Source organism: Equus asinus, chromosome 2, assembly GCF_041296235.1.
Source record: "Equus asinus isolate D_3611 breed Donkey chromosome 2, EquAss-T2T_v2, whole genome shotgun sequence".
Classification (NCBI taxonomy): Eukaryota; Metazoa; Chordata; class Mammalia; order Perissodactyla; family Equidae; genus Equus; species Equus asinus.
Genome location: NC_091791.1, coordinates 142,605,595 through 142,618,351, shown reverse-complemented (window position 1 = coordinate 142,618,351; position 12,757 = coordinate 142,605,595).

The following is a 12,757-nucleotide window of genomic DNA, read 5'->3' as shown; positions in this document are numbered from 1 at the left end:
GAAGTAGCTGTTCATAGCAGCTTGCTAGCAAAAACTTGAAAACAAACCAAGTGTGTATCAATAGCTATAGTCACACAAAGGAATATCATACAACAGTAAAAATGAATTAATTGTAGCTATACACTGGATGGATGAGTGAAAAAAAAGCAAGACATATAAGACCTTTAAGGAATAATGCCATTTTTATAAAACTTTAAAGCAATAAAAACTAAATCTGCTGGTTAAGAATTCCTGTATATGTGCTGAAACTATAAAGGAAAGTAAGACATAAGAAAGGGTAAGGGCTAACTCCTAGGTGAAGGTCATGTAAGTGGGACCCTTCGTGGTAGCTAACAGAGCTGATTTCTACAGACTCACTGCGTGAATTAAGACAGAGGTTCTCAGAGTGTGGTCCTCTGATCACAGTATCAGCATCATCTGGGGACTTGGTAGACATGCAGATTCTCAGACCCCACTCTAGACCTACTGAGGCAGAAATTCTGGAAGTAGGGCCAAGCAATCTATGTTTTAACAAGCCCACTGGGTAATTCTGATACCCAAGTTTGAGAACCACTAGGTTAAGGGATAGGTTTTATTGGGGAAAGGGGAAGTTTACAAAGCCAAGAAAAAAACACAGGTTTCCTCATTCTCCCTTCATCCCAAGGAGAAGCACACTGGGCTCAGAGCACTATGCTGAATCTGCAGTGTTGAGTTTGCATTACAGGAGAGGAATTTTATCCCCTTGTTGCTCTCCCTTCTTATAGGGCAAACATGAAAGGAACTTTGTCAGTAGGGAAACTACTGGGGCACAAGGCAGTCTCGATTTAGGTGCAGACTGTTTATGTAAGACTTGTCTGAGAAAGCCAGCTGCCTGGTATCTAGAGACCTTAACTCACGTGAAAGTTTTAATTGGAAGAAAGAAACTGTCGGTACCATGACAAACTGAGTTCAGGTGCAGCCCCTTCCACTGGGAGACAGGAGGTCCAGGTCCTATTGGCTGTTTCCCTAGGAAAACCCAGAGCATCCACAGTCATTTTTGTTTGATTCTGTTGTTTACATCAAGGCATCCCATCAAAGAGCTTCAAAGAAATTGCCACGTTATTTTTTTCTCTCTCTAATTTTTGGTGATGGGTTTATACTTAGTCATCTTACGATTCATAACTTACATATACAAATACCTGTATTATTTTGTATGTAACAACTATTACAAAATTAAAGTAAAAATTTTAAAACAAGCTCTGAAGGAGAGGAGGGTCTTTATTTTCTCCTTACATATTGTGAGGTTTTCAGGGAGTGAAAATGTACGTTATGAAGCAAAAACTGTCTGATTATTCTTAACCTAAAATTAATTAACTATAATTTTATTTATTTTTGATGGTCACATTTGGCCATTGGGAAAGGTTGATTTACGATGTTTTTTAATACCATTCCAGAACTTTTTAAAGCTTTTTAAAAGTTTTCTTCTTGGAACAAGATGACTTAGACTCCCTTTGAAGTTTTTTTCCTCTTTTATCTCTAGGAAATGGGATCAGTCATTCTCCAAGAGTTCTTAGTTCTCTTTAAACCCTTAGTTCTTTTAATTCTTAGTTCTTTTCAAGACCAAAATCTAGTTACTAGATTTTAAATGCATTCGTGATTTTAAATTTGGGCTTTAGGAAAAGACAATGTGATTGACAATTAGACGAGACTGTATAGGTAGAGCTCATATGGAGAGTATGAAGGGACCCTCTATCTTTTTCCTTTTATTTTTGGTTCAGATATCTTAGATTTACATTTATAGTGTATAGATCTTGATGATTTTTCCTATTAAACTTGTTTTAGCACAATATCAGTTATTTGACTTTTTAAAAAAGTGCTTCTAGCATGCAAGGAGCTTGGAAGTCACCTAACTTCATCCTAACAAGTAAAAAGCAGAACAAAATGAAAAGTCAACAACTCCTCTTAGATCTGTAAGAAAAGTGAGGTCACGGGACAAACCACTGCCCACAAAATTGGAGAGATCAAGAGGTGAATACAGAGAATCACAACCAATAGGAGAATAAACCTCCATGGGAACCAGTGCCAAGGTAGGAAAACCTGAACCATAGTTGGCCAATTGCTGGAGGTTCACTATGGGCAAGACTGAGAGAGAAAAACTCCAGGGAGACCCAGTCATCAGGGACACCCCACATTTTTGTGAGTTTTACTTCCTAAAGCTCTACCAGGTTCTCACAGTAAATATCAGAGAAAAATCTCCTTGTGCTCCCAACAGGAGGAGTGGAAAAGGAACCATTTTGAAATATGCCAGAGCATTCTGTTCTTCTTAGCAAGGTCTGCCTTCAGGAGAAACTATTTAACCAGAGCCTAACCTGCTGGGGTTTTATCGGAGTTTAACTGAGGGAAATTTACAGCATTGAATGTATATCTTAGAGAAGAAAGATCTAAAATCAATCATCTAAGCTTCCACCTTAGGCAACTAGAAAAAGAAGAGCAAATTAAATCCAAATAAGCAGAAAAAAAAAAGGAAATAAAAATTAGAGCAGATATCAGTGAAATTGAAAACAGGAAGCCAATAGAGAAAATCAACAATACAAAGCTGGTTCTTTGAAAAGATCCATAAAATCAACAAGACTCAAGGCAGGCTAATTAAGTTTTTTTCTTAGAGAACACAAATTACTAATATCAAATGAAAGAGGGGACATCACTACAGATCCTATGGACATTAAAAGGAAAATAAAAGAATACTATGAACAACTCTGTGCCCACAAATTTGATAACCTAGATAAAGTGAACCAATTCCCTAAAAGACGCAATCTGCCAAAACTCACCTAAGAAGAAATAGACAATCTGAATAGGCCTATATCTCTTAAAAAAATTGAATCAATAATCAACTTTCTGAAACAGAAAGCACTAGGCCCAGATGGGGGTCACTGGTGAATTCTACTAAACACTTATGGAAGAAATTATACCAATTCTCTACAATCTCTTTCAGAAGATAGAGGCAGAGTGTCTACTTCCTAGCTCATTCTATGAGGCCAGACTTAACAGATCCCTAGAAATCTCCAAGGAGCCTTAGCCAAGCTTGGCCAAGTCTTGAAGTCAGGTAGTGTCAGTTTTCTAATTTTGTTCTTCTCCTTCCAGATTGTGTTGGCTGTTCTGGGTCTTTCGCCTCTCCATATAAGCTGTAGAATCAGTTTTTTGATATCCACAAAATAACTTGCTAGGATTTTGATTGGGATTATATTGAATCTGTAGATCAAGTTGGGAAGAACAGTAATCAATGCAGTGTGGTACTGGTGAAAGAATAGACAAATAGATCAATGGCAAAGGAGTAAAGGCAGTATAATGGAGGAAAGATGGTCTTTTCAACAAATGGTGCTGGAACAGCTGGACATCCACGTGCAAAAAAGTGAATCTACACATAACTATTACATTGTTCATAAAAATAAACTCAAAATGGATCATAGACCTAAATGTAAAATGCAAAACTATAAAACTCTTAGTAGATAACAGAGGAAAAAGTCTAGATTACCTTGAGTTTGACGATGACTTTTTAGATACACACCAAAGGTGTGATCCATGGAAGAAAGAATTGATAGGCTGGAGTTCATTAAAATTAAAAATTTCTGCTCTGTGAGTGACACTGTCAAGAGCATGAAACAGCAAGCCCCAGACTGGGAAAAAATGCTTGCCCAAGGCATATTTGATAAAGGACTTTTATCCAAAATACATAAGAACTCTTAAAAAACAATTTGATTAAAAGATGAGCCAAAAACCTTAACAGATACCTCACCAAAGAAGATACACAGATGATAAATAAGCATATGAAAAGATGCTCCACATCATTTTTCATTAGGGAAATACAAATTAAAACAATAATGAAATACCACTACACATGTATTAGAATGGCCAAAATCCAGAACACTGACAACACCAAATGTTGACCAGGATGTGGAGCAACAGGAACTCTCATTCATTGCTGGTGGCAGTGCAAAATGGTAAAGCCACCGGAAGACAGTTTAGTGCCTTCTTACAAAACAAAACAAAACATACTCTTACCATACAATCCAGCAATCATGTTCCTTGGTATTTGCTCAGAAGAATTGAAAACTTATGTCTACGCAAAACTAGTACACAGATATTTGTAGCAACCTTATTCATAATTGCCAAAACTTGAATGTGACCAAGATGTACTTTAGTAAGTGAAATGATAAATAAATTATGGTACATACAGACAATGGAATGTTATTCATTGCTAAAAAGAAATGAGCTGTCAAGCCATGAAAAGACATAGATGAAACTTAAATGCATATTACTAAGTGAAAGAAGCCAGTCTGAAATGGAACATAGTGTATGATTCCAACTATATGACATCCTGAAAAGGCAAAACTATGGAGGCAATAAAAAGATCAGTGGTTGCTCGAGGTTACGGGAGAGGAAGAAATGAATAGGCAAAGCACAGAGGATTTTTAGGGAATTGAAACTACTCTGTATGATACTATAATGGTGGATACATGTCAATATGTCTTTGTCCAAACCCATAGAATGTGCAACACCTAATGTAAACTATGGACTTTGGGTGATAATGATGTTTCAATGTAGGTTCATCAGTTGTAACAAAGGTACCATTCTGGGGGGGGATGTTGATAATGGGAGAGGCTATGCATGTGTAGGGGAAGGTGGTATATGAGAAATCTCTATACCTTCTGCTCAGTTTTTCTGTGAACCTAAAACTGCTGTAAAAAATAAAATGTATTAAAAGAATCGTAATTTCCCATTAAGGAGAATAGCTATTATTAAAGTAGAATTTTGTATGCTTAATAAAGAGGATTAATAAGAGGAGAATATAAACAGATATAAATTTTTTGTTTTGTCAACAATTTTTTAACACTTTATAACTGAGTTTAGTTTAAAATTTTAAAATTTGTGTTTAGATAAATACAGATATTTCCTACCATAACATTAAACTGTTAAAAGTTCCAACATTTAGGGCCCACCCTGGTGGTGTAGTGGTTAAGTTCACACACTCCGCTTCAGCAGCCTGGGGTTCGCAAGTTTGGATCCCAGGTGCAGACCTACACACTGCTCATCAAACCATGCTGTGGCGGCATCCCACATACAAAATAGAGGAAGGTTGGCACAGATGTTAGCTCAGAGCCAAAAAATTAAAAAAATAAACTGACACACTGCAAAACACAATATAATCTTAATATTTAAAAATTTATTGGAATTATATGTCAATTTGGTTAAACAAAACTTTTCATTGTTCCTTTGCCTAAATATGTAGGAGTCACGTTATTTTATCAGATCAACTGCATATAAAAAATGTAGGAAATTCAGATTAATTATTCTCTTCATAAGAAAACAAATTCAAGTCTTTAAAAAGAATAAAACGTACACTTGTATTTTACTCCACACTGATATAATCAGGAAGAAGGTATAGCTGTTTTTTAAACATAAATTATCAAATGTCTGATTTGATTGCATGAACTTGGTTTCTTATTTTTAAAAAAATGTTTCTGAGCTAGTGGCTTCTGTGAGAAGAATTTTGTTTTTCTTTAAAATGTTACCACATTTAAAGCATTAGATGTTCAGTTTGTTTTGGGGAAGTTTTGAGAATAGTAGATGTATATAAGTGCTTTTTAATCTCTATAAACTAAGGTTTCTCAGCCTCAGCACTATTGACATGTAGGTCAGATAATTCTTGGTCGCACAGGGCCGTCCTGGGCATTGTAAGATGGGTGGCTCATCCAGGCCTCTACCCATTAGATGCCAGAAGCACCCCCAAGATGTGACAACAAAAAGCTTCTCTAGATATTTCAAATGTCCCCAAGGAGAGAGGGGCAGAATTGCTGCAAACCAATCAGAACCGTGCTCCCTTATTTTAAGAGCCTTATAATTTAATTTACTAATACTTTACAGAGGCAGGATTATATCTCACACTCACACAAGCCGAGGTAAAGTCTTTTCTCACTTGAAGAGGCACAAAAACACAAGAATCTTGCAGCTTCAGCTTAGCAGCTTAGCAAGGAGTTGAAAGTAAACATCACAAGCACTCAAGTGCTGGGTGGTATGGTAGGTGTTCAATTTTGTGAGAAACTGCCAGCCTATTTCAAACATACAAATTTTGCATTCCTACCAGCAGTGTATGAAAATTTCAGTTATTCTGCATATTCATAAGCACTTGGTATTAGTAGGGTTTTTTTTTAATTTTAGCAAATTTAATAGTTGCCTGTTGGTATCTCATTATGGTTTTGATTTGCATTTCTCTAGTGACTAATGATGCTGAGCATCTTTTCATGTGCTCCTTTGCATTTTACTCTTTGGTGAAGTGTCTGTTCAAGTTTTTACTCATTTGAAAAATTTGTCTATGTTCTTATTATTGAATTGTGTGTTTCATATATCTGGATACAGGTCCTTTATTAGACATGTGTTTTTCAAATATTTCCTCACATTCTGTGGTTTGGATAAAGCTTAATTTACGAGCTTTCAAAATGTTTGTGCTTTTGAGTCTTATCTAAGAAATAGTTCCCTAACCTAGATTCACAAAGTTTTTCTGTTTTCTTCTAGAAGTTTTATACTTTTAAGTCTTAAATTTAGATTTGACGGATCAGCCTGGTGGCATAGTGGTTAAGTTCACGTGCTTGGCTTTGGCAGGCTGGGGTTCATGGGTTCGGATTCTGGATGTGGACCTACGCACTGCTCATCAAGCCATGCTGTGGCAGTGTCCCACATATGAAATAGAGGAAGATTGGCACAGATGTTAGCTCAGGGTCAATCTTCATCACCAAAAAAAAAAGAAAGAAAGTTAGATTTGAGTTCTATTTTGAGTTAATTTTTTAAAAATATGTAGCCATGCATAGGTGCAGGCTCATTTTTTATGGCATATGATTGTCCAATTGTTTCAGCATCATTGTTATAGAATCATTTCTCTATTGAATTATCTTGGTGACTTTTTCAAAAACCAACCAACTATATATGCCTGCGTCAAAGCAATTAAGAATAAGAAAGAATGGCTTTTATATTTACCTTCCTTTTTACCATTTCCAACACTCGTCATTTTTTGGTGTAGATACAAGTTTCTGTCTGGTATAATTCTGCCTGAAGAACTTCCTTTGACATTTGTGGCAGGACAGGTCTACTAACACATGAAACAGGTCATGTGCTCTATTTCTCCTTGGAACGGCTTGTCCCCCTCTGGTATTCAGATTACTTCATTGCCTTTGAAATCAGCTCTCTGATGATTTGGGGAAAAGTTACAGTTTTGCAGATTATCCATCTTTTTCTTATTGTTAGGGTGCTAGCAAGATTCTTTGCAACTTTCTATCTTTTGAACCTATGCCTTTAGTTTTGATATACAGTATTTAAGCTGTCATTAGGTTTAAATGTTACAATAATTGTCATTTTAATAAATTAGTTACTTAAGAGTTTATTTTCTAAATATATGGATTTCTTTTCATTATCTTTTGGTCAGGCAACACAGTCTACATGATAAAAGTTCTTTGAAATATGTTAATTTAGGACATGGTAAAGTTTTGCATGGTAGTTCCTTGAGTGCTTGAAAAGAATGTATATTTTTTATTTATTTGGTACAAGGTTCTTTATTACATCGAGCTTGTTAATTTTTGAGGCAGATGCTATTGGTTGCTTATCCAAAAACTACTCTCCCCTTTTCCTTGCTATCAGAACCTCTATTTTGTTTGCATATCAGATAGCAATATTTTCAGAAAGATAGGTCTAGCCTCAAAGGATGAATCATGTTTTGTCTAAACTAATCATTCCTGTTTCTCGAAGGGAAGGTCTGCTCGGGGCTTCTGAAAGATATTTCTCCCTGATAAAAACAGAGCAACATGAACCTCCTTTCCTGGTTGCTTTTGGATGTTGTTCTGTGAGAAAATGATATATGGAGCAGTAGTAACCATCTTGCAACCATGAGAGGAAAGCCAAGAGAACCACAGAGAAACCAGCACAGTTTCCTGACATTGAGCTGATGAATTAACCAGCCTTGGAACCATCTATCTTCAAACTTCATCTTATGTGAAATAATTAAACTCTTGTTTTAGCTACATTTGGTTGAATATTCTAAATGCATCTTGATACAGGTTTATTATTTAAAATACACACACACACACGCGCACACACATATATTAGAGCTATCATTTTCTGATAGAAATTTGTTTTAAAACCTCACACAATTGTTGCTTTTTCTCTCTGTAGTTCTGTCTTTTGTGTTATGTATGTTGAGGCTCTGTTATAAGCATACATGTTCATGATTATTTTATCATTTTGATGGGTTGTTCCTTTTATAATTATAAAATGTTCTCCTTCCTATTCTTTTTCTCCTTATGACATAGAACATTGTATATTAGTTTTAGATATATGACATGATGATTTGATGTGTGTGTATATATTGTGAAATGATCACCACAATGTTTACTTAACGTTCATCACTTTACATAGTTACAATTATTTTTCTTGTGATGAGAACTTTTAAAATCTATACTCTTAGCAACTTTTAAATATATGATACAATATTGTTACCTTTAGTTACTGTGCATACATTACATTCCCAGAACTTATTTATCTTATAACTGGAGGTTTGTACCTTTTGACCACCTTTCCCCATTCCATGCACCTCCCACCCCTGCCTCTGGCAACCCCAGTCTATTCTCTATATCGATGAGGTCAGTTTTCCTAGATTTCACATGTAAGTGAGATCATATGGCATCTGTCTTTCTCTGACTTATTTCACTTAGCATAATGCTCTCAAGTTCCATCCATGTTGTTCAAATGGCAGAATTTACTTCTTTTTAATGACTAAATAATATTCCATTATATACATATATAAAATGTGAGATCGATCAATCTATCTATCTGTCTATATGTATAGAGATCTCACATTTTCTTCATCCATTCATCCATTGACAGGCACTTAGGTTGTTCCCACGTCTTAGCTATTGTAAATAATCCTACAGTGAACTTGGGGATGCAGATATCTTTTTGAGATAGCGATTTCATTTCCTTTGGCTATATAGTCATGTGCCCCATAATGACGTTTCAGTCAGTGACAGGCCACATATATGATGGTGGTCCCATAGATTAGTACCTATGGCCTAGATGTATCTTAGGCTATACCATCTAGGTTTGTTTCTGTAAGTACACTCTATGATGTTCGCACAATGAAAAAATCACCTAATGATGCATTTCTTAGACCATATCCCTGTTGTTAAGCAACGCATGATTGTATGCTGGATTATACGTAGTTCTATTTTTACTTTACTTTTTCTTTTTACATTTTGACCCTCTTAAAATTATTTTTGTTTTTTTGAGGAACCTCCATACTGTTTTCCATAATGGCTGTACCAATTTACTTTCTCACCAATAGTTCACAAGGGTTCCCTTTTCTCCACATTCTTACCAACACTTACCTCTTGTTTTTTTTTGTTAAGAGCCTTAAATTCTATTTTGTCTGACATTAACATTGTTGTATTAGCTTTCTTTGATTAGTATTTTTCTGGTATACCTTTTCTTTTCTCTTTACTTTTTTCTTTTTAAATTACGTTTTCTGATGACCAGAGGGATACATGTTTATTGTTGGTAATTCTAAGGAGAAAAATCACCCACACTGTCATTATCCAGGGATAACTACAGTTAATATTTTGGCCTAAAATCATTCTACGCATTTTTCTCTAGGTAGGTATATATAGATATATAAAATATTTATTTAAAAAATTAATTGTGATCATTCTGTATTAACCTACTATTTTCATAAACTTTTTTAACTTCATAATTGTGATCATTTCTTCCATTCCATTTTTTGTATAACATGAAGTTTTAATTCTTCAGTTTTCTATTATATAGATGACCTTAAATTTTTTTTTAAGTATGCAATCATTTAGAATTTGGCTTTTCCACTTGTTAATGAATATCATTGTACATAAACTATCCCTTTGCTTTTGAAATTTCTATGTGTATCTCTTGGGGTTTTTTTTTTTTTTTTTTTTTTTTTGGCAAGGAATATTGTCCCTGAACTAACATCTGTTGCCAATCTTCCTCTTTTTGCTTGAGGAAGATTGTCCCTGAGCTAATATCTGTGCCAGTCTTGCTCTATTCTGTATGTGGGATGCCTCCACAGAGTGGCTTGGTGAGCAGTGTGTAGGTCCACACCCAAGATCTGAACCCACAAACCCTGGGCTGCCAAAGCGAAGTCCATGAACCTAACCACTACACCATTGGGCCAGCCCCTACGTATATCTCTGATAAGCAGCATTTGGGGGGAAAAAAATTTTTCTTGGTCTGATCTGACAGTGTCAGGTGAATTTAATCTATTTACATTTATTTTAACTACTGATAGATTTGGTTTTATTTGTGTTTTTTGTTATTGTTTCTTTTTAGCTGCTTTCCTTTTTTTGGCTTGATAAAGTTTTCTATATTCTGCTTTGCCTTTTGCTAGTTTAGCAACTACATTGTATTTATCTTTAGGTTATGACATAAGTTTTTTAAAAAGTTGTAACTTTTTAAATACATAATTCACTAAATTTTTTTCCTAACAAAATCTGAAATTATTCATTATTTTTATATACATCTTCAATGAGACAAGGGACTAGTATGCTTTACCACTCGAACATCCCGTATATGATCACTAAGTCATGTTTGAAAATTGTGCTGTTTAAATCTTATATATCCTTTCTGATTTGTTTTGGCTTCCTCCCCTCTCTGCCCCCTGGATATTTGTAAGCTAATTGAAAAGTCATAAGTATTTCAGTATGCATCTTCTTAAAAATGGGCATTTTCTTACATAAACAGAATGTCATTGCTGTAAGAATACTAAAATAATCAGTGTCACATAATCTCAGTTCATAGTCATATTTCCTCAGTTGTGTGTTTTTACAGTTATTTTATTTGAATCAAAACCAAACAAGATCCACTTTTCACTCCTTCCACTGCCATCTTTGTGGTTCAGTCACATCATCTCTCAAATGGATTATTGTAATAGTTTCCTAACTAGTTGTCTTCCTTAAACTCTCTGCCTCTCTAATTTATTTTCAACACTGCAGTCAGAATGATCCTTCTCCCCTGAAAATCCTCCAGACACTCCCTATCTCACTTGGAGTAAAAGCCAAAAACTTTACAATGACCTACAAAGTCCCACATAATCTGGTTTCTGGTTACTTTTGTAAGCTTATCTCCTTTTACTCTTCCTCTGTCACTCCATTCCAGACACACTGGCCTCCTTGAAATACCTGAAATGTGCCAAGCATGCTCCTGCCACAGGGTCATTGTACCTGTTGTTACCTTTGTCTGGACTTCTCTTCACCAGTTATCTGCATGACTGTCTCTCTTAGCCTTCAAGCCATTACTTAAATCTTTTTTCACTGAGCTCCTAAAAACTACGAACTTTGCACCTCTTGCCTTACCACCCCCAGCATTCCCTTTTTATTTCTTCACAGCCCTTATTCTCTAACATACTTTATAGTTTATTTTCTGTCTCCTTAGAATAAAAACCTCAAGTAGTGATTTTTTTCTATTTGATTAACTGCTATATTCTTAGCATCTAGAACAGTGCCCAACACATGAAAACACTCAATAAATATTGAATGAATGAATGAATGAATGAATGTCTACTTACTGGGCTTCATAATTTTTATTTTTATTCTTTAGTTTACCTTTCATGATTCTGAAACATACTTACCTTAACGTCTTTTTCGGGCTCTTTTATTTTTTCATCTTGAGTGGATTGAAATTTCAAAAGGTGTTGGTTGGCTGTTCTTTTAATCATGAGGTTTTTTATGTTTTGAAGTTTTTATTTACAGTGTTTTTTTTTCCCTTTGTTTGATTTGTATTTCTTTCCTCTGGGTTCATCTTTTCCTTTCTAGCAGTTTTAAGTTGTCTTCGACTTGTGTCCTAGGGACCCTGATTCAGCCAAGTGTTAGATGCTAAGTCACTGTTTGAATTCTTTGCAAAACTGTGCACTTCCGCCATCTTAGGCCTGCATCTTCCTATGAGCTAGAGCCCCAGGTATCAGTTGGAGGTAGGTTTTGCTTTTTAGCCTCCTTCACAAGTGGCGCAGCAGTGAAGAGGAATCCCAGCTCAGCCCCTGGCTTAGAGCAGTGCTGTTTTTTGTCCCCTTTTTCGTTCCTGTTATTTCTGTCTACGATTAGAAAAATCAGTTTCACCAGAGGCTCATTAATTTTATTAATCTTCTAAATAACCTACTTGTAGCTTTATTATTCCTCTGTTTTCTATTTTATTTCCTATTCTTTTATTTCCTTCCTAGTACTTTCCTTAGGATTTTTTATTCTTTTCTTATCCTCTTAGGATTGATACTTAGCTCATCATATTTTGGGCTTAGAAATTATCGACAGCTATACATTTCCCTTTTAGTACTGTTACTGCATCTCATAGATTTTGAAATGTAGTAGCACTTTTAGACCTCATTACCCTGTCATATTACAACTTCTGACTGCAAATTTCTGCTCTGAACCCAGAGTCAGGCAGGCTGCTGCTTCAGCATGGTCTATGCTTTCTTTTTATATTTCTTGTCCTTGGATTTATTTATGTTGGTTTTGAACCCAATTTTATCTTTTTATATTTATCACTGATATGTTTGGAGCAGAGGGGATGCCTTAGAGCATGGTCATAATGTTATTTGATCAGAAGTCTCTGTACATCTTTTCTCTCCTACAGCAGGTGAGATACATTTTTCTTTCTTCCATTTGTTTAAATAGAACTTCTGTGCATTCAAATTTTACCTTGATGTAATTTTATCTTATTGTCACTTCTATCAACTCTAATGCCA